This window comes from Aethalodelphis obliquidens, unplaced genomic scaffold (genome assembly GCF_003676395.1).
Source record: "Aethalodelphis obliquidens isolate GAN/ISIS:26980383/991018 unplaced genomic scaffold, ASM367639v1 scaffold30, whole genome shotgun sequence".
In the NCBI taxonomy this organism is placed as follows: domain Eukaryota; kingdom Metazoa; phylum Chordata; class Mammalia; order Artiodactyla; family Delphinidae; genus Aethalodelphis; species Aethalodelphis obliquidens.
Genome location: NW_020837974.1, coordinates 10,676,132 through 10,703,864, shown reverse-complemented (window position 1 = coordinate 10,703,864; position 27,733 = coordinate 10,676,132).

Sequence of the window (27,733 nt, the reverse complement as noted above, 5' to 3'; positions counted from 1 at the left end):
CTTTACAAAGTAGGTATACAGGAAAGCCAATCTTATCTGCTGCTATAATTTCCCCCGGTTTTTAAAGGCCTCATTAAAGAAATGGAGGCCATGATTCCACCGGGATTTATACACTCATCAGGAAATGCCAGGGAAGGAGATAACAGAGACCATGGACTATTAGCTGAGTTATCTCTGAAACCACACTGTATTTAGCTACAAGAACTGCACGTCGTGGCCTAATTGGGAACACTGGTTAACCCAGAGTCAGACCGATGTTTTATCTCCTGGTCACACTTCTAAATTATTCCTCAAACGGAATACGTGGTAGAGGCCAAGAAACCCAGCCCTGACATTGCATGTGCGGGCCCAAAAGAAACCAGGCAATAGGTCTAGAAGATGATCAGACAGTAGCATTTGCTCATTCATTTATTTAAGACATGTGTTTATTCATTTAACAGGCACTCTAGAGAAGGTGCTTGTAAGAGATGTGGTCCTGGAGGTCTAATAAGTTAAACTCAGAAGAAAAAAGGAACAAATTACTTAGTCTCTGAATCTCAGTGTCCTCTTCTGAAAGGTGAGAGTAATAATAGTTCATATCCAACAGTGCTATTGGGAGCAGTAAGAGATAAATGACATGGGCTCGCCATAAAGAATAAGTGATATAGACAGACAGATGCACAGATAGGTATGTGACATATATACGTATATGTATATATATATATTTATATATATATATATATATGTATTTATATGCACATACAGATATGTATAAGTGTGCGGGTGTAAGCGCTCCGTGCATCCCAGGTAACAGATTTGAGCAGGCTGCCAGAAAGTACAAGCTGAGGCAGACACGCAAACTGTCAGAATTTTTGACGTGCTCCCCAACTCTTACAAGATCCAAGGCACGTCATAACATCGGCCACCTCGGAAGCATTTTGAAGCACGCGCTGAATACAGGAAAACGCAGATCAGGTGGGTGGGAAGGACATTCCAGGTACGGTAGGGGGCAAATGCACACTGTGTTGACGGGCAGCAAGCCCTGTCTGTTCGGCTCAAGCAACAAGCACTGCAGCAGAGGGGACTGGAGGCGGCCAGGCAGGGATCAGGAAGACAGTAAACGCAAGGCTGGGGGCAAGCAGACAACCTCGGTTTCCATCAACCCGGAAGGCGAATAAAGCCCGGGAAGTTTAGGGCACCAGCTTGAAGACACTGGCTGGGAGGTAGAGGCAGTGAGCCTGGAGGTCCTGATCTACACCACGGAGCCTCTGGGGACAGTGTTGAACAAATATTTAGAAATAGTGCTTTCTGATTACTGCTGTTAATTAAGCATCAAGGAGTCAATATAATGAAGCTACTCAAGTTGCAGTATTTCTGTCACCAGCACCTCTTCTTGGGATGGTACAGGTGCTGCTGGGAGCTGACCTTGACACCGATAGGTGGACAGAGCAAGCTACAAGCCTGGCTAGTGACACGAACCCATGAAAATGGTGACACTTCCTGTTGTGTTCCAGGAAATGTTTCTAGTGGAGAAGAGGTGGCATCCCAGCAGAAGGGAACAGAGAGCTGGGGGTAGAAAATGCCCAGGGCAATGGTTGCTTGGAGTTGTACAGAGGAAACCCTCCTCTGTAAGAAAGGAATCAAAGCCGAAATCAGACTGAAGCAGGCATATTGAAGCCCAAAGGGAGGACGTTGACTAGCTCCCTCGAGCAGGAGGTCAAACACAGGAACCAGCCTGGAAAGGGTTTCTGAAGACCTTCATGCCAGCTGTCAGAAAGGGCTGGGATTTCCAGAGACAATTGCTGAACGGAATACTGCAATGGCAGTTGTATGTTTCAGCCTGAGCTCATCCTCTAGGCCCATCTAGACCCCACCTGCCTGGTCTCTTGCTCATTACTTGGCACAAAGCGGGTGGATCAGAAATACCCTTGGAATGAGCTGGGAGAGGACAAACAGAGCAATGTTTAGTTTCGATTTTCAGACGGTGGTTCCCAAGGAAAGTAGTCTTGCCTGGGAACCGGGAGAGCTGAGTGCCCGGGTGCAGAACTCAGCCCCAGGAGCCAGCAAATGTGGATTCCAATCCAAAACCCTGTCTCAGAACCAGATGTCCAAGGATGTGCCGACCTGTCAGACTAAGTCAGAAACGTGGTCCTACTCTGGACTTCCGCTTTGGCCATCTGCCTTGCCACGGTAGACGGCACGCTAATTCTACCCTCTAAACAAATGTTGAGCAAATATTTAAAAGGGATGCAAAACTTATAAAATTATTTCATAAAATATAATAAAGATAAAAATAATAAGCTTGTCCTGAGTGTCGTGTCTCTCTGTCTGTCTCTGGCTCCGTGTTCTCTGTGATCTCAGGCCAGCTGTGTGTCTCCAAGCCTTAGCCTCCCGGCCAGCAAAAAGGTCACAATAAGATCACTTTTCTAGGGTTGTTTGATGAGTGAGCAGTAGGTGCTCACCTAACTCTGCCAGTAGGTGTTTTCTCTTGAGGAATTCACTTCTGTCTGAAATTCAATGTTCTGACATGCAAAACGAGGGGTTTGGATAGGAGAACCCCTAAGGAATAAAGGGGAGCTTTCTGTTTTCGGCTGTGGTGTGTTTCCAGACCAGCACCAGGTGGGGAAGCAAGCGTTGCCCCTGGCAGTGCCGGGCAGCAGGGAGGCCAGTTTGCCTGCAGGTCCTCTAGAGTCCTTTGAGGTTAAAACCAGACTCCAGCCCCCTTGATGGCCAAGCTACCTGCAACTGCTTCTCGGAACTTTCAAAAGTGAACTAAATTAAAAGGCAGATGAGGCATTTTTTTTCTAGGCACTTTGTTTCAAAAGGATTGCTGATAGCGCTTCTTTCTCCTTTGAGCACAATGTCAACAAGTAACTTGGAATTACTCTTGTTACTTTAAGGAAGTAGTCTTCGCTTCCCATACTGACACTTTTTATATAATAATGGATTGAATACAATAAAGTGCTCTTTTATATCCATTCATTTATTGATTTATACATTCACTTTTTTTGAGATGAATGTTATAAGCTATAGTAATAATATATTAATATGTTTCATTAATATTGATCACTTTTATACTTAGAGTAAGTCCTTCATGGTTTATATTTATTATTTTATTTTTATTATTTTGATGTATTGTTAAATTCTACCGACCGAGATGTTTTAAATCACATAGTTCTATATTCATAAGTGAGATTATTCTATGATATTCTTGGTTATGTTAGTCAGGTATTGGGACAGGAACATTTGTGTGAAGGGAGAAATTGTATGGCCTCTACTGTCTTTGGGGAGCAGGGAGCATTTAAGGTCAACTATCTGTTTTTTAAAGTTTTGGGAAAATGAGCAGTGATTTTACTGAATTTTTCTACTAGTAGCTCTGGGGAAGCTGTTGTTGTTTTCCCTATTCATTGGGTGTTAGTCACCGTCAAAATTGGAATAAGATAGCACGTTCCACGGGGTAAGTAAAGAGTGTTTCAGAAAGGCTTTATCTACAGAGGTGTGAGTAGATTGCAGGGAATGAGAGGAGGAAGTGATCAGTGGAGCCCAGCAGGACCAGTCCATTGCGGAGAGGGCTGGGGGGCAGAAGCTGTGCCCTCTGGCAATGGGACACTGACAATCCCAAGTGACCCTGCAGGGAGAGAGCTGGTTAATACACAGTTACCCGACCACACTCCCCTCCTGCCTCCTGACCCATAGTTGGTGCCTCCTACTGGCCCAGCCCCACTGGAAAGAGGTCAGAGGCATCCCCCATAGGCCACATCCCATCAGCCCTCTAATTTTCACCAGTTTAATTGGCAGGAAGGGGTAGCTCCCTGTGGTTTAAACTGGCATTTTTCTGATTTCTAACCACCAATAACCTTGAGCTCTCATCTTGTGCTCAAAACTTTGGTTATTTCACTTCTGTCAATGTCCTTTTCTCAGCCTCTCTACACTGTTCTTTGGGGGTTGCATTTTTATCACTGATAGGCAGAAATTCCCTGTATGAGAATGTCAATGTATCCGTCAGGGGTGCTTTCTCCTAATGCTTTCCAAACCACACATTCCTGATGGGCCAGCCCTACGCAGAATTCTCCATTAAGGGGGGGAGGTTGATTCTCCTCCCGACTCTGTCTCCCACTCTTTCACCTGCACATAAAGGAGCAGCGCCTGTGCCCAAGAGTCTTAATGAAACACCTCTTGCTGCTGCTGTCCTCACCCTGTGGCTGAACAACAGGATTGCAAACAAATACTGCTGGGAAAGGGGGAGGTATTCTATCACCTAAAGTGAACCATAGCTCAACCAATCAAAATGCCCTTCAATGGTATCAACCTTTCAGATTTAGCACCTAAGACAATTCCTCATTAGTGGCTGTAGCATTTGCATGCCTCCATCAACATGAGTGATTTTTCACTATCTTTTTAATCACAAATTTCCCACCCACGACGACTTTCTTGGACTCTGCATTCTGTGATTTCAAAATAAGCATCTAGTGAAGAAAGAGTTTGATGCTCAAATAAGATGGAGAAATCTGGGTTAAGTACATATTTTTGAATGAAGAATTTCTCATCACGTGCATTATGGATTTCAAAAAGGTGTAGGGAGTGTCAGTTAGGAACATAACTGAGGCAGCATTACTGTGGTAAATGAGCACTGTTCTAGGATGCAAAAGCTCGCCCATCTCTTTAGCAACTTAGATGTGGTCCTGGAGGTCTAATAAGTTAAACTCATCATTCCTTATGGTGACCAAAGGGGAAAGGGTCAGGGGAGGGATAAACTGGGAGATTGGGATGGACATATACGCACTACTATACATAAAATAGATAATCAACAATACAGCACAGGGAACTCTACTCAATACTCTTCAATAACCTAAATGGGAAAAGAATTTGAAAAAGGATATATGTATTTGTATAACTGAATCACTTTGCTGTACACCTGAAACTAACACAACATTGTGAATCAACTATACTCCAATATAAAATAAAAATTAAAAAAAAATCATCCCAGAAGTCTCAGCTCCTGAATCTGTACTATGGAGACAACCATGCAGTTTGCGCATCGAGACAGGGAGATTAACGAGATGTTTGAATTTCTGTCTAAGCCTAGGATTTATTCATCTCTCAACCTTTTCTACCCTGATCCTCCAACCTCTCCACCCAGCCCTTGTGGGAAATACTTCATAGGAACAGCCAAGATACCTCCATAGCTGGACCAGTGACGCTGGAAACAAAATCTTTGTTGATTTAGTGGTGCTTCTGTGAACCTCAAATGGGATGCTGTTGGAAGCCCAGTAGTAATGGTGCATCTGGCCTCCCCACCTCCTGCTCCAACAGGCTGTCACTGGCAAAGAGACATGTTCCATTGGCAAAGACCGTGTTTTCAATCACAGCTTATCTGAGCAACGTCTGAAGTCCAAAACTATTATTTACAGCTCAGTGAGGAGAGAGCGGAGAATCAGGCGCTGTGGAGGAAACGCATGCTGTAAAAACCACTCACAGTGAGTGACACGGTTTGAGATGCAGAAGGAGAGAAGAGGGGTTTCTTAGGATATTTTAATGCCTCCAATGTCTCCCCTGGAAGCCTTCTCTAACGAATGCAGCTTGCACTGATCTCCCCTCTCCCTGAACAACAGCCTTAGTCATGTTCTCCAAAGAACTCCAGAGAAACAGAATCAATGGGAGATATATATACAGAACCCTGACCATCTCTAAATATAGAGATACATAGAGAACCCTGACTATCTACATACAGATATGGATACATATTAGAATCCTGACTAATACAGTTGGTATAAATATATATACAATATATTTATAGTATATGGTGTGTATATATATATATATTATATATATATGGATATGGATTTATTTGGTTCGTGTGATTATAGAGACTGCCATCTGCAAGCTGGAGGCTCAGGAAAGCACGCAGTGTAATTCAGTCCAAGTCCAAAGGCCTGAGAACCAGGGAAACCAAGGGTGTAAATCCCAGTCCAAGGGCAGGAAAAGATGAGGAGAGGGTCCAGCTCAACAGTGAGACAGGACAAAAAAGGGGGTGAGTTTCTTGTTCCTCTGTCTTCTATACCATTCCCACCCTCAACGGATTGCATGAGGCCCTCTGACATTTCGGAGGGCCGTCTACTTTTTCAAGTCCACCAGTACAAATGGTGATTCCATCCAGAAACACCCTTACAGATACCCAGAAATGATGCTTCCCCTGGGCACCCCGTGGCCAGTGAAGTTGACATAAATTAACCCTCACACTAATTCACCACATTAAGGGGACCGACTCCTCCTGGTTTCCCTGGGACTTTTCCCGTTTTCATACTGAAAATCCAGTGCTCTGGGAAACTCCTCAGTACCTGGCAAACCGAGACAGTTGGCACCCTACCCACACTGCCTGAATTAAGCATTTTGCCACTTGATTATATTTGGTTTAAAAATATGGCCACATTAACAACAAACACTTACTGGGAGTCTAGTGATTCCACTGCGCTCAGCTTTGAGGACACACCGCCCTTATCTGATTTTCTTTTCTGTTTTGTTATCCGTCACATTTCACAAAGTGTTTTTCCATACCTCACACGCAGATGCTGTACATACCCTTGTCCAAGATAAGGAATCAGAGCTCCTTGGATAAATGGTTGATTCCCAGACTAAGGCAGGGAAAATAAAACAAGATGAACCCAGAACAACTTGTGATGCCAGAAACACTTTCTAAGTATCTTAAAAAGTATAGCACAGGAGCAGGTCAGAAGAGCACAGAAGACAACGTGAAGGGCCCCTAATGGCCAAACCTGGGACAATTCCAGACATAAAATGAATAAAAACAATCTATTCTAACCCTTGGAATAAAGCAAGTGTCCATGAATCCATGCTAACATAAATGAATGAATGAATGAATGAATCCAATCAAACAAATAAATAAATGGAAATAAAGTCTTGTAACAAAATTCCAATCAATGAATAATTCTGGCTGAGTCAAGCTCTTCTGCGGCAGTCCCATTTATCTTACTTTTCTTCCACCCTCCCTCCCTCCCTCCCTCCCTCCCTTTCTTTTCTTTCTTTTTTATTGCATATCCCTCTAAAGATACTGGAGTTCAATAGTTGCTTAATTCATGTTCTGGATTTGCTGATACAAAAAAATGTAGAGGAGTGGATTTTTTTAGTATCAGAGAGAAAAATGACCTTGCTCCTTTCTGGGAACAATTGCAGAAGAATATTCTAGAAAAGGACTACCCAGAAGTACTGCAGTAGAGTAAATATGTTCTTGGTGAATTCCGGAAAAAAAAAAAAATCACAAACATGCAAAGCCCTGCTGTGTGCCAGAGGTTCTCCTTCTGCCCTGCCAGACGCAGAACCCTCCTCGGCCGGGGCCCACAGTCCTCCATGGTTGGGGTCAGAGTAAGGGAGGCATGGCTGCCCATCAACCACGTTGTACTGTGAAACCTGGCACCCGCAGAACAACTGCTGTGGCTTAGGTCCCATAAGATCCCGTATCTGATGGCTCTCTGGATTCTGACTACACCCTTCATCTCTCTAGTGGGTCCACTCCTATTTCTGGGTCCAGGCTAAGGGTCCAGCACACGTAGGACCTCATATTCCCCACTTCAACAGCATCCTCCCAGGAAGCCATGTGCAAAATGCTTCCTCTTGCCTTTAACCAAACAAGATAAGCAAATGACTAACAATTCACCCTTGTGTATCAGCAATAATCAATATAGAGGTGGGGATCAGAGGCCCGTGAACTCAGTCTCCATATAGGTTCATCTGGGACTGACCCTCAACAAACTGAAATCCTTGGGATATCCTTAGCTTTGCTAAGGAAAAAAAAAAATCTGTTTTCTCTTCTTTTCCTTCATTGGTCATCTTCTCTCTCTTTGTATTTCTCCTCTCTAAACTTACTGTTTGTTTTTGTTCTTTGTTTTTCCACCAAACGCATTACCCCAGCATCCTTTTATAACTACAATTTCTTTCCCATCAGCAACTACAGAGGCTGTGGCAGGTATCTGGGTCTTGTCTCTGGCGCCACAAGAGGAGATAAAAGCAAAGTGCCTGGCAGAGAACTTTGAGTGAGAGACTGAATGGATAAATATATTAAAAATCAAAATCCTTTCAGACGTGTGGCTCAATTTCCCATATGTAGTTGAAGTCACACCATTCTGTGCCAAGGGTGGATAACAGCTGATATCCAGCCCACACCCGCGCCCCCCCCATCGCAAGTGCCAAACACTGTTCTAAGGAATGGATCATCTCATTGTATAGCTCCTAGGTGCTAGGTACTCTTCGAACAACCGCTTCACAGAAAGGAAGAGTGAAGGATGCAGATGTAAAGTTCCCTGCCCAGTACCATGAGCAAGTGGTAGAGACAGATTCAAAATCACATTATCCGTGTGAGCCGGAGCCCAAGCATGTAAGTACCACTCAACACGGGGAATTAAGCTGGAGGCTGTTACCTTAAGGCTTTGCTCTTTTTCTGCATACAACACCCTCCTTAATCAAACCCATGGTAGGCCTCCCTCATCTTTCAAGGGAAAAGAAACCATCCCCCTCCACCCTGCAGAGGGAAAAGGGTAATGCCCTGTGTCCAATTTTCTTTTCATTGCAACTTTTATTATGGAAACACATATGTTCAGTGATACCAAAATGAAAACAGAGAAAGTTAATTTTGTCATCCTTATCTAATAAAATTCTTCATGGGTTTCTCACCCATGATCATAAATACTGTTATTGTTTCTAAATTTTTGCCTCAACTTCACAGTAGTATATCTTGCTTCAAAAAAAATATGAAACATTTAAAAAGAGACATGTTCCTTCAGTGTTCAGATCTCTTAAGTGTCATTTGCTTTGGGGGATTTAGTTCTATTTCCTCAGTTTAGATCAGGAATAAGTGTTCTCAAGGTGGATTTTGCATTTTTAGTGCCATTTTTATGTGGTGAAGATTTGATGGACTATTTGCCGTGAACTGTGTGATCTTGGACCAGCCTTTTGACTTACGTGGGTTCCATTTTCTCATCATTAAATTATATCCTAGATCCTTTCCTCTGCCTTACTCCCCCCTCATCTAATAAAAATACTTATGGCTAATTTAATTGAAGTGTTAGTAGTCTTTTTGTTTTCAAATCTCAAAGAGCTGTTGGTTCTAGATAAACTTACACTGTATGTTGTGGTGAGACTGTGGGAGAGAGGGTGGAGACCTGTGTATAGAAGACTGTACAGTGAGTCCCCTACCTACAAACCAAGTTGTGAACTTTCAAAGGTGCGAACGTGTGTGCACATGTTCAATCACGTAAGTTAGTTCACGTGTCTGGCATCCAGTATCACATGCGTGCATCCTCTACAAGTGGTTGTGTTTTTGTGTACTTTACTGTACAGTACTGTAGAGAGTACAGTAGTGCAGTATCTTTATTTCTTGCCTGTTCACTTGATGCCAGCCCCTGTATGCCAGCTGTTGTACTGTACTACTGTAATTTTCAAAGTACTGTACTGTAAGATTAAAAATGTTTTCTTTATTTTTTGTGTTTATGTTTTAATGTATTATTTGTGTGAAAAAACGTATCACAGCATTGTACTATATAGCCGATTGTGTTAGTTGGGTCCCTAGGCTAACTTTGTTGGACTTATGAACAAACTGGAATCACGAACGCACTCTCAGAATGGAACTCATTCGTATGTAGGGGACTTACTGTCTCTTTTTTAGAACAGTGGCTCTCAAAGTGGAGCAGTAGTATCAGTGTCACTGGGAACTTGATAGAATGTAAATTCTTAGACCGCATTCATCCCCTATTGGATCAGAAATGCTGACAACTACCTCATACCATTTTATATATATATATATATATATATATATATACACACACACACACACACACACACACACACACACACACACACACAGGCACACACACATGTGAGGATCCCTACCTCACACCATTTAAAATGGATACACACACACACATATACTATCAAAAACATATGCAAAAAAGCAAGACTTCAAGACTTTTAGGAGAAAATACATGAGACTACATGGATCATCTCAGAGTGAAAAATAATTTTTCAAGACAAGACACAAAGGCACAAATAATAAAATTAAAAATTGCCAAACTTGACAATAAATGTAAATTCAGGTCCCTCCTCATCTAAACACAATATAAATGGGATGGAGATGCAAGAGGGAGGAGATATGGGGATATATGTATATGTATAGCTGACTCACTTTGTTATAAAGCAGAAACTAACACACCATTGTAAAGCAATTATACTCCAATAAAGATGTTAAAAAATAATAAAATAAAATAAAATTGGTATACCACAAAAAAATTAAAATAAACACAATATAAATAGAATGTAAAGAAAAAACACAAACTATGAGATGTTATTTGCTATACATATAACTCTAAAAAAGGAATTAGTATTCAGAGTGAATACAGATTAAAAATTGAAAGAGGAAAAAAGCAACTCAATAGAAAAAAAGGTAAAAAAAAAAAATAGAAACAGGTATTTCACAGAAGACAAAGCATGAATAGTCCATGAAGCCATGAAATGATTCTAAATGATAATCAGAGAAATGTTATACTGTCAAAACATCTGAAATCAGGCAATACCAACTATTGGCAAGGATGTGTGGTGTCAGGAATTTTTAAGCACTGCTTGGGGGCATTTAAAAGGCCACAGTTATTCTGGAAAACACTTGGCGTGACCTTATTTGGCAGGTTGCTAGGTGTCCTCCCAAATTCATTCTCCCTTTCCCAAGTATTGAATTGCTTCTGAGAAGTGGCTGATGAACCTGGGGTCATCCCTGCCCCTTTGCAGGCAGGTGTGGCCCAGATGTTGACAATGGATGTGAACAGAAGTACTTGGGTCATTTTCAGGCTTTTAAGAAACGGCTAACCTTTTTTCACATTCCCTTTCCCTCTGCATTGCCGAAGTCAAATGAAGAGGAACAGCACTCCCATAAGTTGGAAGAGAGCCAGGTCCCTGTAAGAATGCACTTAAGCTGTTATGTGAGTAAGAAAATAAAGTTCTTTAGGATTTGAGCAAATATGTACTTTTGTTTCTATTTGTTACGCTAGCCTACACTAACATAACTAACATATCTAGAGAAGAATAAGAACATATGTATTCTAAGACACTGTACTTCCACACGTAGGTATTTACCTGAGAAACTCTTTCCTGCATGCCCAGAAGTCATGTATAGTCACATTCATAATAGCAAAACATAGACTATAAACTATCCAAATATTCATTAACAGTAGAATGGGTACATAAATTGCAGAGTAATAATACAACTTAATATTTTAGTGCAGAAATAATAAACCACAGCTACACACATCAACATGGATGAATATCAGAAACATAACAATGAGCAAGAAAGAGTAAATCACAGAAGAATATATACAATATGATACCATTTATAACAAGTTCAAAAACAGACAAATCAAGAAATGCATTGTCGTAGTCTGTTTGGGCTGCTATAACAAAATACCACAGACTGGGTGGCTTATAAACAATAGAAATTTGTTGCTCACAGTTCTGGAGGATGGGAAGTCTATGATCAAGGTGCCAACATGGTTGCGTTCTGGTGAGAGCCCTTTTCCTGGTTCATAGCCAGAACATTCTAACTGTATCCTCTAATGGTAGAAGGGTCAAAGGATCTCTCTGGAGCCTCTTACATAAGGGCACTAATCCCTTTAGGAGGGCCCCACCCTCATGATGTAAGCACCTCCCAAAGGCCCCACCTCCTAATACCATCATCTTTAGGAGTTAGGATATCAACATATAAATTTTCAGGGGAACAGAAACATTCAGACCATAGCATGCATTATTTAAGGATACATATTTATATGTTAAAAAAAATAAAGATAAGCTTGAATACTTAGACACAAAACCTGAAACTGTAAAATTCCTAGACAAACACATAGGGGCAAATCCTCAAGACATTGTTCTAGGCAATGATTTCTTGCATATGACACCAAAAGCACAGGCAACAAAAACAAAAATAGACAAATGGGATTGCATCAAACTGAAAAGCTTCTGCACAGCTAAGGAAATAAACAACAGAGTGAAAAGGAAACCTACAGAATGGAAAAAATATATTTGTAAACCATATATCTGATAAGCACTTAATATGCAAAGCATATAGAGAACTTTTACAACTCAGTAGCAAAAAAAACCCCAAATAACTCAATTTTAAAAGTGGGCAAAGGACTTAAATAAAATTTTCTCCAAAGAAGATATACAAATGGCCAACAGGTGTATGAAAAGATGTCATCAACCATCAGGGAAACACAAATCAAAACCACAATGAGATATTACCTCACACCTGTTAGGATGGCTATTATCAAAAAACAACCAAAAATAAGTGTTATTGAAAATGTGGATAAATTGGAACTTTTGTGCACTGGTGTTGGGAATGTAAAACTGTATGGAAGTTCCTCAAAAAATTAAAAATAGAAATACCATAATATGATCCACCAATCCCACTTTGGGATATTTATCCAAAGAGGTATTTGTACTCCTATCTTCATTGCAGCATTATGCACAATAGCCAAGATGTAGAAGCAAACTAAATGTCTGTCAACAGATGAATGGATAAAGAAAATGTGCCATATATACAGTGGAACATTAGTCAGCCTTAAAAAAGATGGAAATTCTATCACATGTGAGAACATGGATAAAGCTTGTGGACATTAAGTAAAAAAAGCCCGTCACAGAAGGACAAATACTGCATGAGGTATACAAAGTAGTCAAGCCCATAGAAACAGGAAGCAGAAATGTGGTTGCCAGGGGCGGGTGTTGCGGTGATGGGGAGCCATTGCTTAATGTGTATAAAGTTTCAATTATGCAAGATGAAAAAGTTCTAGACATCTGACTACATGTGCTTACAGTTAACACTGCTGTACACTTAAAATTTTGTTACAAGGGTAGTTCTCATGCTACATGTGTTTTTTTTTCTTTTACAATTTTTTTTTAAAGATAAGCAAGAGAATTATTAATGCAAATTTCAGTATAGCAGTTACTTCTGAGGAGTGGGGTAGGACCTGTGATCAGGCAGGGCATAGAGATCTCCGTTGTGACACAGTGTAAGCTAGGAAGTGGCACATGGAGGTTCCATTTATTTTTATTGTTTGAACTCCACATATGTTACAGCCAATCTTTTGTATATGTGACCTATTTCACATAAAACAAATTTAAGACTTAAATGACATATGATATATAAAGAATTTATATACATGCATAGGGCTTCCCTCGTGGCACAGTGGTTAAGAATCAGCCTGCTAATGCAGGGGACACGGGTTCAAGTCCTGGTCCGGGAAGATCCCACATGCCGCAGAGCAACTAAGCCCGTGCACCACAACTACTGAGCCTGTGCACTTAGCCCACGAGCCACAACTACTGAGCCTGTGTGCTACAATTACTGAAGCCGGAGTGCCTGGAGCCTGTGCTACACAACAAGAGAAGCCACCGTAATGAGAAGCACGCACACTTCAAAGAAGAGTAGCCCCCACTCGCTGCAACTAGAGAAAGCCTGCGCACAGCAACGAAGACTCAATGCAGCCATAAATAAATAAATAAATAAATAAGAATTTATCACAGTATCTAGAATAAATTAAGCTATATAGTAGGAGTTCAACAACCATTTGCTAATAATTTTTATTTCTTTGTCTTTTATATATATTATATATAGTTTATACATAGTTTATATTATAATACATTATAATATATATAACAATATAATATTATCTATAATACATATAATAATATATTATATATAATATGTTGTACACAATATAATATATAATATAATAATTATACTATATTATATAATACAATTTATGATAACATACCAATAAACGATATGTAAGTATATATTATATGCATATATTTAAATATGCCTATATATCATATAATATATATAAAGTAGGTCATACTGTATAGAACTTTGTATCTTGCCTTTTTTACTTAACAGTCAATAGTGAGTGAAAAAGAATATTAAATATTCTTCCAAAACATATTTAATGGCCACAAGGTATCCACATCTATAGGTGTCCTATGGTGCACTCAATCATTCCCCTCTTGTTGGACGTGTACTTCACCGAAACCACTGCAATGCACTGCAATTATTTGATAACTGCGTCTCCCCCCCGCTTAGACCATGAAGGCCTTGAGGCGAGGGCCCCTGGATCCCAGGCCCCAGGGCACAGCAAGAACCAAGTAATCTGCGGACTGTGGGCACAGACAGCTTCCTTCTTCTCCCCTGCACCTGCCTGACACAAGCCTGAGATTTTCATTGCTTCGAAGGATTCTAATATGGAGTTTTTCCCACATTGGTGCTGGGTTGTTCCCCCTGACAGCTGGACCACAATGGAAAGAATTCTAAAGTGTTTTGAGACCCACAACAGAAAAAGAACAGTAACTGCCTATTCTGGCATTTTACCTGCAGAATCAAAAGACCCAGTTGTGCAGGTTTCTTGGAACAAACAACGATTGCCTTCAGTTGCTGTCTAACGCTCAATACCTTCGTGCGAAGGTTATTATTACTCTTGTGTATGTATCTAAGACTCAGAACTTGTAGGAATCTTTTCACATCTACAAATTAATAGCGGGATGATATCATGGGTTTTGTCTACCTTTTAAAAATAACTTAAGCTTAAAGTAAATCTCACATTTGGGAAGAAATTCTGGTCTGCTTCCCAGAGAGCCAGATAATAAACTCTTCCTTACGGGGTGCGTGATTTACCCACTTGGCAGATTTTCTAAAGTGTGTCTTTAAGGCTGCCTGTTGAAGGGACTATTTGGGCTTAATTGATCAATTATGATAAAAAAATTATAGAATGTTCTAGCTGGGAAGAGCCCTTGTTTGACACGAGGGGATGAGAGCCTGGGTCATGCAGCTAGCTTGTGGCAGTGAGTAGACTGGGATAGGAACGTAACTTCCTGCTCAGGATGTCTGTTACCAACCTTGATGCCTAGACTGTGTGTTTGGTCATGATCAAGGAGCCACTACAGTAACCCCAGGTCTTAGAGGCAGGCCACTGTCTTTTCTGGATTCCTTAATTGCAAGGGACACATAATTACTAGTCACCTGAAGAAAGAAAGGGGATGCAATGGTGAGAACACTGCAGCCATTCTCTCTGGAGTCCCCTTCTCTCTGTTGTGCCTTGTTGTCCCCACTGGTGGCCCTGCTGAGGCCCCTCCCATTGATACCGAGAAGGACCCTGTGGGGCTCCTGGGCACAAAAGCCTTTCTGTGTCCCCCATTTCTTGATTATAGGAAATAGGCTTCATGCAGCCTCCATGACCTTCCCTCAGTTCCAAGGAGCAGATTCAAACATTTGCTAACTAGGGAAGTGGGGGGATGTGGAGACAAGGGAAGAGGAGTCAAGAAACAATAGTGCAGCCTTGGGGCAGGGTCCTGGCTCCCCCTCAAGGGATACACATAACAATGTCTTTGAGCTGTTTTTACAGATACAGAAACCTCCACCAGGTGGGAGAAATTAACAATATGCTGCCCACAAGCACGTACACCCCAGACCGGTTGGAACCAGATTGATGATGCCAACTCCCACTTACGTCACCACCAACCAGTCAGAAGAATGTCCACAAGCTGATCACACTTTCTTTGAACCATTCCTATAAAGCTTCTCACTACCCCCTCCAGGTTGGGACACACAGTTTTGAGGGCATTAGCCCACTGTGGCCCCCTTTGCCTGGCAAAGCAATAAAGCTATTCTTTTGTACTTCACCCAAAACTCTGTCTCTGAAAATTAATTCAGTGTCAGGGTACAGAGGCCGGATTTGGTTTCACAATGGCCACTGCTGGGCACCACATTGAGGCTGCCCTGGGGGACCTGATGGGCACAGTCCCAAGGCAGGCTGTATCCTGAGACCAGGGAAGGGCTCTTGCTGAAGCCCATAGCCCTACAGTGTCTTTATTTGGCTCCCTCCTGATCTTGCTTGTGGGTTTGCCTCTAAGGGAAGTTATATGGGTAGCATTGTGCCCCCTCCACCAAGATACGCTGGTATCCTAACTCCCAGTACCTTGAAATGTGACTTTATTTGGAAGTAAGCTCTTTATGGAAGTAATCAAGTTTAAATGAGGTCATTATGGTGGACTATAATCCAATATGACTGGTATCCTTATAGAAAGGGGAAATGTGGACACAGAGAAAGACACAGAGAGCGAGAGATGATGTGAAGACACAGAGAGGATGCCATCTATAAGCCAGGGACCATCTGAGGCTACCAGAAGCTGGGAGAGAGTCCTGGACCAGATTCTCCCTCACAGCCCTCAGAAGGAAACAACCCTGCTGACACCTTGATTTCAGACTTTCAGTCTCCAGAACTCTAAGGCCATAAATACCTGTTGTTTGAGCCACCCAGTCTGTGGCACTTTGTTACGGCAGCCCCAGGAAACTGATGCAAGGGGCGTCCTTCTAACCCTTGATCTCTCACTGTCAAGCCCTCTCTACTAACGACCCTTTTTTACTTTTATTTTTCACTTCAGATTCTTTATGGAAAGAATCTATTTGGCCTAGTTCTTTTTCTCATACTAGCTGAGTCTACAGATTGGTTACTCTTAAGTTAGAGCCCCACACCCAGTTCAATTCTCTGTGATTTAAAACAGACTGTGTCCCTTCAGCTGAGGGCAGGTTTCAGGCAATACCTATGACTCTGGAAGAGGGTGGGGTCTTTAAGCACTAGACTGACACACTTGTACTATTGTAAGGAAAACCACATGTGAATGTATAATGTCAATAATTTGCAAAGCCATACTAGAGGACAGAGAATCTCCAAGTCAAAATAGCAAAATATTTGAAGAAAAAAAATATATTTCTACAGAGGGAAGCTATTGAGAAAAGTCCAGTAAAACAAGAACAATGAGGAAAACATGACTATACATTCTCAGTCGTGTTTAAAGAAAAGAGACACTGAAACACTCCCATCACATACGAAAGGAAGCCGAGAACAAATCGTCCACGAGTTGTGAACAGGATTCTTCAAAGCTCCCTCCCAGTTACTTAGGTTCTGATTTTATACTTGCCAAGCAACCTTCTGCTTAGTAAAACAACCTATCAGTCTTCTGGGAAGAGGATGCCCTAGAAAATGGACATGGAAATTCTGGTCTTTCCCTTGCCAGGGAATAGATTGTCATTCAGACGTATACGTCAGGCTCTTGTGAGTTTAATCCACATGAATCAGTTCCCCCAGACTCACATGTCTCCCCGTGACTGGAAACAATGAGGCAGCAGAACCAAAGCTAAGAACTAGACCCTGAACAGCAGTAACCCCAATAAACACTACTGTAGGTCAGACCCCTCTGATTCTTTTCTGGCCCCTCTTGCTCCTATCTTTTATTGCTACCAGGAATCTAAGAGAATATTAGAATGGGAAGCAGTCCAGTGTTAGAGAAAGAGAACTAACCTTGGACTCAGGTAGAGTCCAAGCTTAAGTTCTGTCTTACCACTTACTTAACATGTTAATTCTGATCAAGTTGCTTAACCTCTGTGGCTTCCATTTGCTCAACTTTAAAATGGGAATATTAAAATCTATGTCACAGGGTTGGGGAAAAGAAGGCCTCATGCACAGAGCAGAGCACAGCACAGAATGTATATGTAACAGATGAACACATCCTGCCTCAGCTTGTAGATGGTCCCGGGATGGGATGAATTACTGCTCACTCCGTTTAGTTATCTCCTCTTACCAGTAGCTGATGGTTGTTCAGGGAATGAAAATTAATTTTTATGTTAGCCCAGGAAAAACATAATTAGGAAGTCAAATCTGTTGCCGTAGCAGCCACAACAGTAAAAAAAAATAGGAATATGCATCATAGATAATGGTGTGTTTAGCAGCCTGGAGTGTCCATGCATCCCGTCCCTCACACAGATGGCTGAATCAATCGATAGCGATTTCATGGCACAAAGCAAAGAGCACTGGACTTGGAATTTAAAAACTTTCATTTCAGTCCTGCTTCTATCATCTTGGGTATATCACCTCTTTCTTTCTGCTTCCCTTTCCTCCTCTTAATATGGCAGTACTCCCAAGCCAACCTGAAGATGTGATTCTCCTATGAGTCAGGGAAGCTTGGAATGATGGAGGGGGCTGGGAAGATGGATAGTCTCAGGGTCTATTTACATAAGAGAACAGAGGATGTGGCTGCCACGGAGGCACACAGCTCAGATCTCCCTTCAAGAGAACCTGCCTTGAGGACTGCAGCTCGCAGTCAGTCCCCAGCGACTGCAACTTCCCGGTCTTACACCAATCCTCTGTGGATTCTTCCCAGCATTCGCATGGAAGCCACATTTCTCTCCCAGCCACTCCCATCCAGTTACGGGGCACAGCAAGGGTCCTAGCCGCAGGTCGTGTCCACCCTTTCTGTGCTCCTCTAACCTGCTGTCTTTGCTTGGAGAGTGTGGTAGCCAGTCTGCAAAGCAGCCCCAGTGATCCCCCAATGAACACAGGGGATTCTGCCCTGTGTAGACCCCTCCTACAAGGGGCTGATCTATATAACCAGTAGGAGTCCACGGGATGGATACTGTGTTTCTTCTATAGCTAGATTATAAAAGACATCATAGCTTCTATCTTGCATTCTCTTGGATCCTTCACTCCGGAGGAAGTAGCTCTTCGAAGATGTATGTGTGGTGAGAAAATGGAAGATAAAATATTGTGTTTTGTTTCTCTTCTTATCAACCTAGAAAGCAGGCGTTGATCAGACGCAAAGCCCATTAGCGGCAGATGCTGCCCCGAGCCCCACCACTGCCTGGTTCTCTAAGTGTTCAGCTCAAACCAACCCCCTTTTTTGTCGCCTCAGTTCTAGATCATTCCAGATGCTGAGAAGGAACCTGAGCCTCCTTGGGTAGGTCCTGGATTAGAGACGATTGCCAGGTAAGTCACCTATTCAGAGAGTCTTCATCCATACAAGGCAAACCGTGGCTCCTTAATGGAAACTGTGTGTGGACGCGAAGATGTGCAAAATGGTCTCCTGTGGTTTGCAGCCAGCTCCTTCTCCCTTTGCTAAGAACGCTTTATTATGTAGAGTGAAGGTACATATGGTCATGGGCAGTGGTGCTGGGAGAGCTGCAAGCTCAGACACAAGAGTGAGGATGACCACTGCCCTCCCCCCAGGACCAAGCCTCCAGCAGCTCTTGTTTGGGCGGCCATATTCATCTGTCAATAGCTTTCCAGCCCTCCACTCTGGCCCTCCTCCACCACCTTCTCCCCACAGTAGCAGAGTGATCACTTAAAAATGCAGCCCCATTTGTATCTCTCCACTCCTTCAAACCCCGGTGCGGATCAAGTCCCAGGTGCCTTCTACATGCGGTCAGCATCCACCTTTGTTCACTGGGCACACATCTCTCTGTAAAGTCCTCATCCACGCTTTCCTCTCTGCCTGGAAAATTAGCCCCACGAATTTTCTTGCTAGTCCCTCCTCACTCACCAGATCGCAGCTGAGTGTCACTGCCCCAGAGAAGCCTTCCATGACACTCTGATCACACACCTCATAGCCTGACTCACATTTATGACTAAATCAGCACTTGTGAAATGATTTGATCATGTGTATTACCCCTCCAAGACGGGTACATAGTAGATGCTCAGAAATGAACAAATGACTGAAAGTATAGCTGGATGGGTGGAGAGATGGATGGATGAATAGCCGTGTCACTGTCTGGGTGGTCCCCACCCTGACTCTGCTTCTTTGAGACAAGCTTTTACTCTGGCCTATACTTGACATCAAATGAATGGGAGATACAGAAATCACGATACTATCCAAGGAGCTGCCCCAGGATCCTTCTTACTCTCTTGTCAACGCTTTTCTACTCCTCTCCTTTTACCCATTGTGTCCCCATTACTGGCTTCCTCTCACTGGCAGACAGTCTCCTGCCCACTTTGACTGATATCCCTGTGCTGTTGCTCTTTCGTTTCATCCTCAGTGATGCGGAAGGAATTGGACCTCCTCCCTCTGCCAAGACCCTTATCCGAGATATTGACTATCTGGGACCCAACTCCCAGTTCCTGGTCATTTGGCCAAGCCCCGAGAGCGCCTTCCCAGACTCCAGTGCCCACCTCTGAGCACACATGGCACAGACTCACAGCCCCCCTGGTCGTCTGCAGGTCCAGCTCGAAGTGTGTGAAATCGTGGACAGCATCTGAAATGTTCACAGAGGCATCCTTGCCTGGCATATAATAGGCACTTGGTACTTATTTACTGAATGAATGAATGAATGCCTCCAGGTGAAGGTGGGGCAGGGAAGGAAAATAGTTATTTTCACCAGAGAGTCAAGGACAAGCAGAGCCTGTGTCCCCAAGTGCTTTCAACATCTAGAGGGCTGAAGATAATTAAATGGAAACCATCTATCCAACTGTTCACCATGACAACCGCCCTTGACTGATGAGCCCTGAGGAATAGCCTAGAAAGATTTCAATCTATCTAAGAGGATCACTACCAACCAGGGATTTTTCTGAGCCGATTTTTCTAAGATCTGCAGATAATGTTGTCACTAAGTTTGACAGGATGACAATTTTCAATTCATCCCACTAGTACCTCACAGTTTTATCTGGCAGGCTGCATGCTGGCTAAATGGCATTTTAGTGTTAACGCAATGGCATTGCAATCCTGTGTATCTCTTTCCTCTCATTCCGTTTAAGGACATTTCTTTAAGGGAACAAAGAATAAGAAAGCATCTGATCCTCCCATGATAATATTGTGGTGGAGAATGGCTTAATGGCACAGTGTTATGAAAAATCCAGTAATGTATTTAAAGAATGGGCATCTTATTACTTCTTGAGTACCATCCATGATAGCATATTTTATTAGGCTGGTTTACTGACCATGCTGGGTCACAAGATGGACAAAGATGCTGTAACTCTGAGCACAGCCCGACCCCTCATCCCAACCACCATTCCAACTGGTCCATGTCTCACTAGTTGGGAATTACTGCTCTTGTTCACCTTTCTCAAGTTCAGGGTTCAAAACTGAAAGTCCCTCTTGGGTGCAGCTCAAAGAACTCAACCACGGTGGGCTTCTGGAATGTGCCTGACTGTTAGATGGACACTTGTAACTGAACTTCCTGGATTGTTTGTACTTTCTCTCCTACAGTCCTAGAACATTCAGTGCAAATTGAGGGGTCCCAGGGTCTTAAAAATCCCACCAGTGAGGGTACCCATGCTCTGGACGCTGTGGAAGGATGCCTCCCTCCCAAGAGGAGAATGAAAACCTCAGGGTGAACCAGCCTTTACACCGGGATCAGGCGTGAGAACTGTGTGTATCCCTGAGGCACTCCATAACCATTCTCCCATCCGGAGCCCTGTAACATCACCCTACATCATGACACATCTACCTTGACGTACCCTCCCCCAGCCCCAAGTGCCATCCCAGGGGCCTCACTCTTCCAGAGCTAGGATTTCCCGGATTGTTCAGACCACCTGTACAAACTAAAACTCTTATGGCTGCTGTTAATCTCAAGAATAATCTCACTGCAATAGTTAATATGCCAGAAAGATATCACGTCCAAACTCCAAACTGCATATTAAGGTCAACTCTTCTCGGCCCCTCTGCACTTGCTTCTGGATGAAAACGTGGGAGAGGCTGGAACAGGGTGGCAGCGGGTGGATTCTTCCCCATTTCCCATCAAGTGCTGCTGTCCTTCCTCTGCCATCCCCAGGCTGCCTCTGGCTCCTGCTTGGGACACCAGGAGGGAGACGGGGCAGGACTGGTCAGGGCTCCTGAGCTGCCTGTTGGTCTCCTCTGCCCAGAAGCAGACATTTACTGGCACCCCTTGCTCAAGCATCATTCTGTGGGGCCCTCAGAACTCCCCGCTGGCAACCCACCTGATTCTGCTCCCTGCTTAGCAGGGCAGGGCCCCCTTTAGCAGCACCACACCCCCCTTTATCAACCCTCCCTTCCTCCAACTTCTCTCTGCTGAAATCGCCCTCAGGAGATTCTGCCTCCCAGGGGCCGCCACTGCTCCCAGGAAACGCGTATTTGCCCTGAATCAGAGCAGGTGTGCCAGCTCCCAGTGTGGTCACTTCCCTTCGCTCTCGGCCATCTGAGACACTGCCCTCCAGGACACCCACCAGGGGCCTCCTGTGTGGCCTCCTTGAAGCCCTTCTCTGTAAACACCCAGCCCTTCCCCATGGAACTGCGAGCAGGACCCACAGTCACCAACGTGTCCTGACCCTCCCAGTTCTATCCCAAGAGATCCCCACGAGGGCGCTGGGCTAAGAGACCCAGGAACTGTTGTCAGCCACCTTCGGAATTCAAGATCATTGCCAAGTGGTCTAGAACCTCACTTGGGAATGTAAAGTGCTGGTCACCTATCGTTTCCTTCTCTGTCTTTTGGGGCTTCAGCTGAAACTGAGGTACAAACAGTCCCATTTTAATGTCCTGTGACACACAGAAACACGGATTAATTTACAAAAATACTTACGAAAATATTTACAGATGTGCACTAATTTACACTAGTATAAAGCAAAGCCCCAAAGCACTTTACCACTAGACTACTCATGCTGAACACATGCATTCCCATAACCCAGCAATTTCGCTCCAGGGTACAGACCCCAAAGAAACATGCACGTACTCCCGGAAAACACCCCAAACAATGTTTGCACGCGTACAATTCACTATAGTCTCAAACGGGAAAGTACTTCAAAGAACAAAAACAATAGTCGGAGAAAAAAATGTATGGTGGTTGAATTACTCCTGGGAGTACCATGCAGCAGAGAAGATGGACAAACTACAGCCACACACAGAGCGGACGGAGCTGACGGGTGTAACGCTAAGCAACAAGAAGGCGAAGTGTCCACCGACAGATGAATGGATAAAGAAGATGTGGTTATCATAATGCCATTAGAGTTGTTTCTTGGAGTTGTACGTTCTATGGATTTGGACAAATATGTAATAACACGTATCTACCATTATGGTGTCATATACGGTATATTCACTGCCCTAAAAATTCTCTGTGCTCTGCTTACTCGTCCCTCCCTCTCTCCTAATGCCTGGCAACCACGGATCTTTTTACTGATTCCATTGTTTTGCCTCTTCTAGAGCGTCATATGGCTGGAATCATAGTATGTAGCCTTTTCAGCTGGCTTCTTTCACTTAGTAACATGCATTTAAGATTCCTCCATGTCTCTTCATGGCTTGACAGCTCCTTTCTTTTTAGCACTGAATTACATTCCACTGTCTGGATGGACCACAGTTTACTTATCCATTCCCCTACCAAAGGACACCTTGGTTGACTTCCAAGTTTTGGCAATTACGAATAAAGCCACTCTAAACCTCTGTGCGCAAGTTTTTGTGTGGGGAGCATGGGATTTTAAAACAGAATATCTCAGGTGGAGGCCCAGTTTCTCCATGTGCCGGCTTGGCTTCTTGAGCAGGTTGTAGAATTTCTCTAAGCCTCAGCTTCTTTCTCTGTGAAATGGGGATAAGAAGGCGTACTTCCTGAGAGATTAAAAGAGTTAAGGGCTCAGAAAGCATTCTGTACAGTCTATGATGATGTGCACGTCCTAGTTCATGATTGCTAGTCTTCACTTTTAGATGGGGAATTGGACTAGGTCTCAGTCACCTGGCAAGTGGACAGAGGAGGTCTCTGGTCACCCATCAGTGTCACCTGTGCCTGCAGTGGCAGAGAGGGCTTGACAGCCCCTGACAGCCGGTCTTTCTCATCTCTGGGCATCATCCCGGGCTCCTCCAGACTGTCTTCACTCCAGGGCTTCGCAGTCCCTCATCTCTACCCTCCAAGAGAGGTGGAGCAGTGTGGGGAAATGGATTGCCATCGCTTGCCACTCCCCACAGGAAGAAAGACACGGCTGCTCTCTTTCCTGCAGCCCTTCCACTTTGTTCAACCAGTGATTAATAGAGATCACTCTAGGCACAGTCAAGCCCATGGAACAGTAGATAAATAACAGGCAGGGTTTAAGAAGATGCATGTTCTTTGAGTTAATAATTTCAACAGCCGGAGAAACGTTGTGGTTCTCATGGTAACAAGGACCTGCGATTTGGTCTCTAATTTGAAAGCCTCAGACTTATGTGTACAGATAGCTATCTTACAGGAACTGCTTTCTTCCGCTTAATTGGGGCATTTTTAATGAAGCAATGATATGATGCAATTTGGAGAAACAATGTCAAATAGACAAATTTGCTCTATATATGTCAATGAAATGCATCCTTGCAAACGTTCTCTAAGATGATGTGGACGATTTATGGTACTTGCTTCAGAGCTTTGGTGAAAACCTGTGTTCCTTGCAAACAATTTTCCTGAGACTACATCTGCTGTTCGCTCCTGAATTCCCAGGCAATTTCAAGTGATGATAGGGATTTAGGAAGTTCCTTTGCTACAGTTGACTTAATGTCTGGGATGGGATTTAAGAGAGGTGGGACAGAAAATATCACCCTCATTCTAGAAATAGGGATGCAAATGTCTGTTCTTGAAAGAGTCTTGTTGATTTCCTAGGTAAACTAAGCCAAACAGGACTTCCCTTCTGATGCAGTGGTTAAGAATCTGCCTGCCAGTGCAGGGGACATGGGTTCAATCCCCGGTCTGGGAAGATCCCACATACCATGGAGCAACAAAGCCCGTGCGCCACAACTACTGAGCCTCTGCTCTAGAGCCTGCGTGCCACAGCTACTGAGCCAGTGTGCTGCAACTACTGAAGCCCGCACGCCTAGAGCCCATGCTCTGCAACAAGAGAAGCCACCACAATGAGAAGCCTACGCACCGCAACAAAGCGTAGCCCCCTCTCGCCACAACTAGAGAAAGCCTGTGCACAGCAACAAAGACCCAACACAGCAAAAATAAATAAATTTATTTAAAAAAAAAAAAAAAACTAAGCCAAACAAACAAAACCCTAAGGGTTGGAAATGTCTGGAGAGCTGCCTTTTGGAGACGGTCAGTGGGCCACTCAGCCCTTTGACTCTCTTGTCAGCTGCCTCCTGCTTAATGGGTTTCTGGATTGTAAGGAAATGTGGGGTGGTTTCCTGTATTTGCGCCTGTCACTTCCATCCAAACATTCACAGCATGCCAACTGCTTCCCTTCCTGCAGTGATCAAACTGCCCTTTGATCATGCAGAAAACACCTTCCCCTGTTGTCTCTTTGCTCCTCTCTTCAGGCGTTTGAAAGCATGGCAACACCGTCACTGGGCCTGTTACCTGGCTCACAGCTGTGAGACGCTGCCTTTGATCTTGCACACATCTGCACATCACAGTGGCTTCTTTCCACTGACCGAAATGTGCCCGTGTGGCTTTGGTGTCCACCATGGTCACGGTCAACACCGGGTGAGTTCTATGTGATAGGAAATGTTGTGAAGGGGGAGATTGCAAGCCAAGCTGTGGAAACCCGGCAATTCTTTTTTTTTTTTTTTTTGCGGTACGCGGGCCTCTCACTGCTGTGGCCTCTCCTGTTGCGGAGCACAGGCTCCGGACGCGTTGACCCAGCGGCCATGGCTCACGGGCCCAGCTGCTCCGTGGCATGTGGGATCTTCCCGGACCGGGGCACGAACCCGTGTCCCCTGCATCGGCAGGCGGACTCTCAACCACTGTGCCACCAGGGAAGCCCGGCAATTCTTGTTATATGGAAATTCTTTTTCCTTGTGAATCTCTTGCATGTTACCATTGATGGCATGCTTGGAGAGTGAGGGTGCAGGGTACTCCTGGAATGCAAATTTCAGCCCCCGCCCCCTACACACACAACCTCTCTGTTAATAACTCAGCTGTGAGTCAAACCTGAACCATGAGTACAAAGCTTTACAAAAGGTGTTAAATCACGAACAAGGAACAGAACAGAATCACGTGAAGCTAAAAGCCTGGTTTGGGACACAGTTTGCTCCCTGGGTCTCTCAAGTCCTCCCCATCCTTGAAAGATCCCAGATCCTCCCCAATTCCTGGAAAATCCCAGAAAGAAGTTAAGGCCCAGACACGTTTACCCTCCTGCATTCTTCCCCTTCTCTTTGGTTTTCACCGTGCTGTCCGGAGGGGAAGCCCCACGTGCATCACCAATCCCATTTCCCCATAGCCAAAACACAAGTTTAACCTCAGAGCAGGAGGGCTGCTGTCCCAAGCCTTCCCCAGCTGGTGCCCAGCTCCGTGTCTGCCTGGGGAGTGCAAACAGCTTTCAAACGCCCATGGAAAGTCATTTTAAATAAATAAATAAAAATCCAAATGGACAATTAAAAGACTAAATCACAACCCATGAAAAAGCTAAATCGACATGACCTGGGGTCTCCTGCTGTATTGCTTTATCCATAAGAATATATTCTTCCTATGATAAGATCACGGTGTGAATATTCAAGAGGAACTAGGCTTAAAATAGTTGGATGAGAAATGACTTTCTTTCTGGCATAGGCTTACATTCTGTACACCTATATTGGAATCCCATCCATAATTTGGGAGCTATCAAAACAACAGTCTTAAGTGTGACCATTGGGCGTGCTACCGTGTATATTTCTAGTTCTAGTTGATCTTTTAGAATAATAATATGATTTAGTTACCGCCCATCACCATACAAAGAGGGAATAAATAAATACATACATACATGCACACATACATATATACATAACATGGCCACTTGTCACAGACCCTACAAGCAAGTGGGGTGAAGACCCCACGCCCTGCGAAGGCAGATGTTTTGTTGTCTCAGGATGCGCACCTCCCCCCTCTGTTTTCCTGGCTAAAACTCCTGCACCCCCTGGATTCTCCAGAATATTTGGCCCATCAGGGTGTTCACTTATGTCAGGCTCTTGCTCTTTGACGGTTCTGTCAAATCTTTTGTAGATGTAATTGGTTATAGTTTCCATGTCCTCAGAGCTGCTAAGCTAGCAGTTTAATTTATCCTAATTCAGAACCTAATTGCCTTGTGGGCTAATTAAATGTTCAAAGAAGTGATAAATTAGGCAGGTTGATCATTACAGCACAAGTAATTAGCCCGTTGATATGAAACCAGCCAGGTTTTTAGGACAGGGCTTGGAAGGGGGGGCCATGAAGAGTGGTCAGGCCCTTGTGTCCCACTGACTTGTGATAAGGAGGGTCAGCGGTAAAGTCTCGGGCCTGCCACCCTGACCGCTGGTAGGGGTCTTACCTTTCAAAGCTAAGAATTTGCCAAAGTCTTGGGTTGGCCAAAGTTCAGATTAAGCCACATTGGCCACCAATGGGGCCCCGTGGACATAACAGCATCCACTGAGGTGTGGCCCGGGGCAGGACAGAGACCCCTGCCCTGGGGTATCCACACACCTGAGGCAGCTAGGGGTTGACTGAAAATTAAAAGCAGGTGTCGGGACAAAGGCTGGATCTTATGCTTGAAGGAAAACCCAACAAGCCCGGCCCAAGGCTTCAGTCTCATGTGTTTGCTGAAAACAGCATGACTAAAGTTGAATGGCAATGACAGCCAGACTGAGACAGGCTGAACTCTCCCAGGCTGGGCTGGGCAGTGGTCAAGGAGAGACAGATTTGCAGAGGCAGGTGTGACCTCTAGGATGACCCCATTGGAACACGTTGTGACAAAATACTGGTTGCCATGGGCTACATGGTCAAGGCATCCACCTGATGTCCTCCGTGGTGGATGGTTTGCAGGATGGACTACCTTGACCTTAGCAAAGCCTTCATAAGGGCCTGAGGAGTAAGCAGGGAATGTTCCGACATCGGCTGGGAGTCTCCTGCAAAACTAGACTCAAACTGAAACACAAGTTCTATCTCACACACCCAGCACGTGAGGTTGGAAAGCCTGCAGCACTGCTCAGCTTGGCTCCTAAGTGCTGAGTTCCCACCTCTGTCCAACCTTGCATC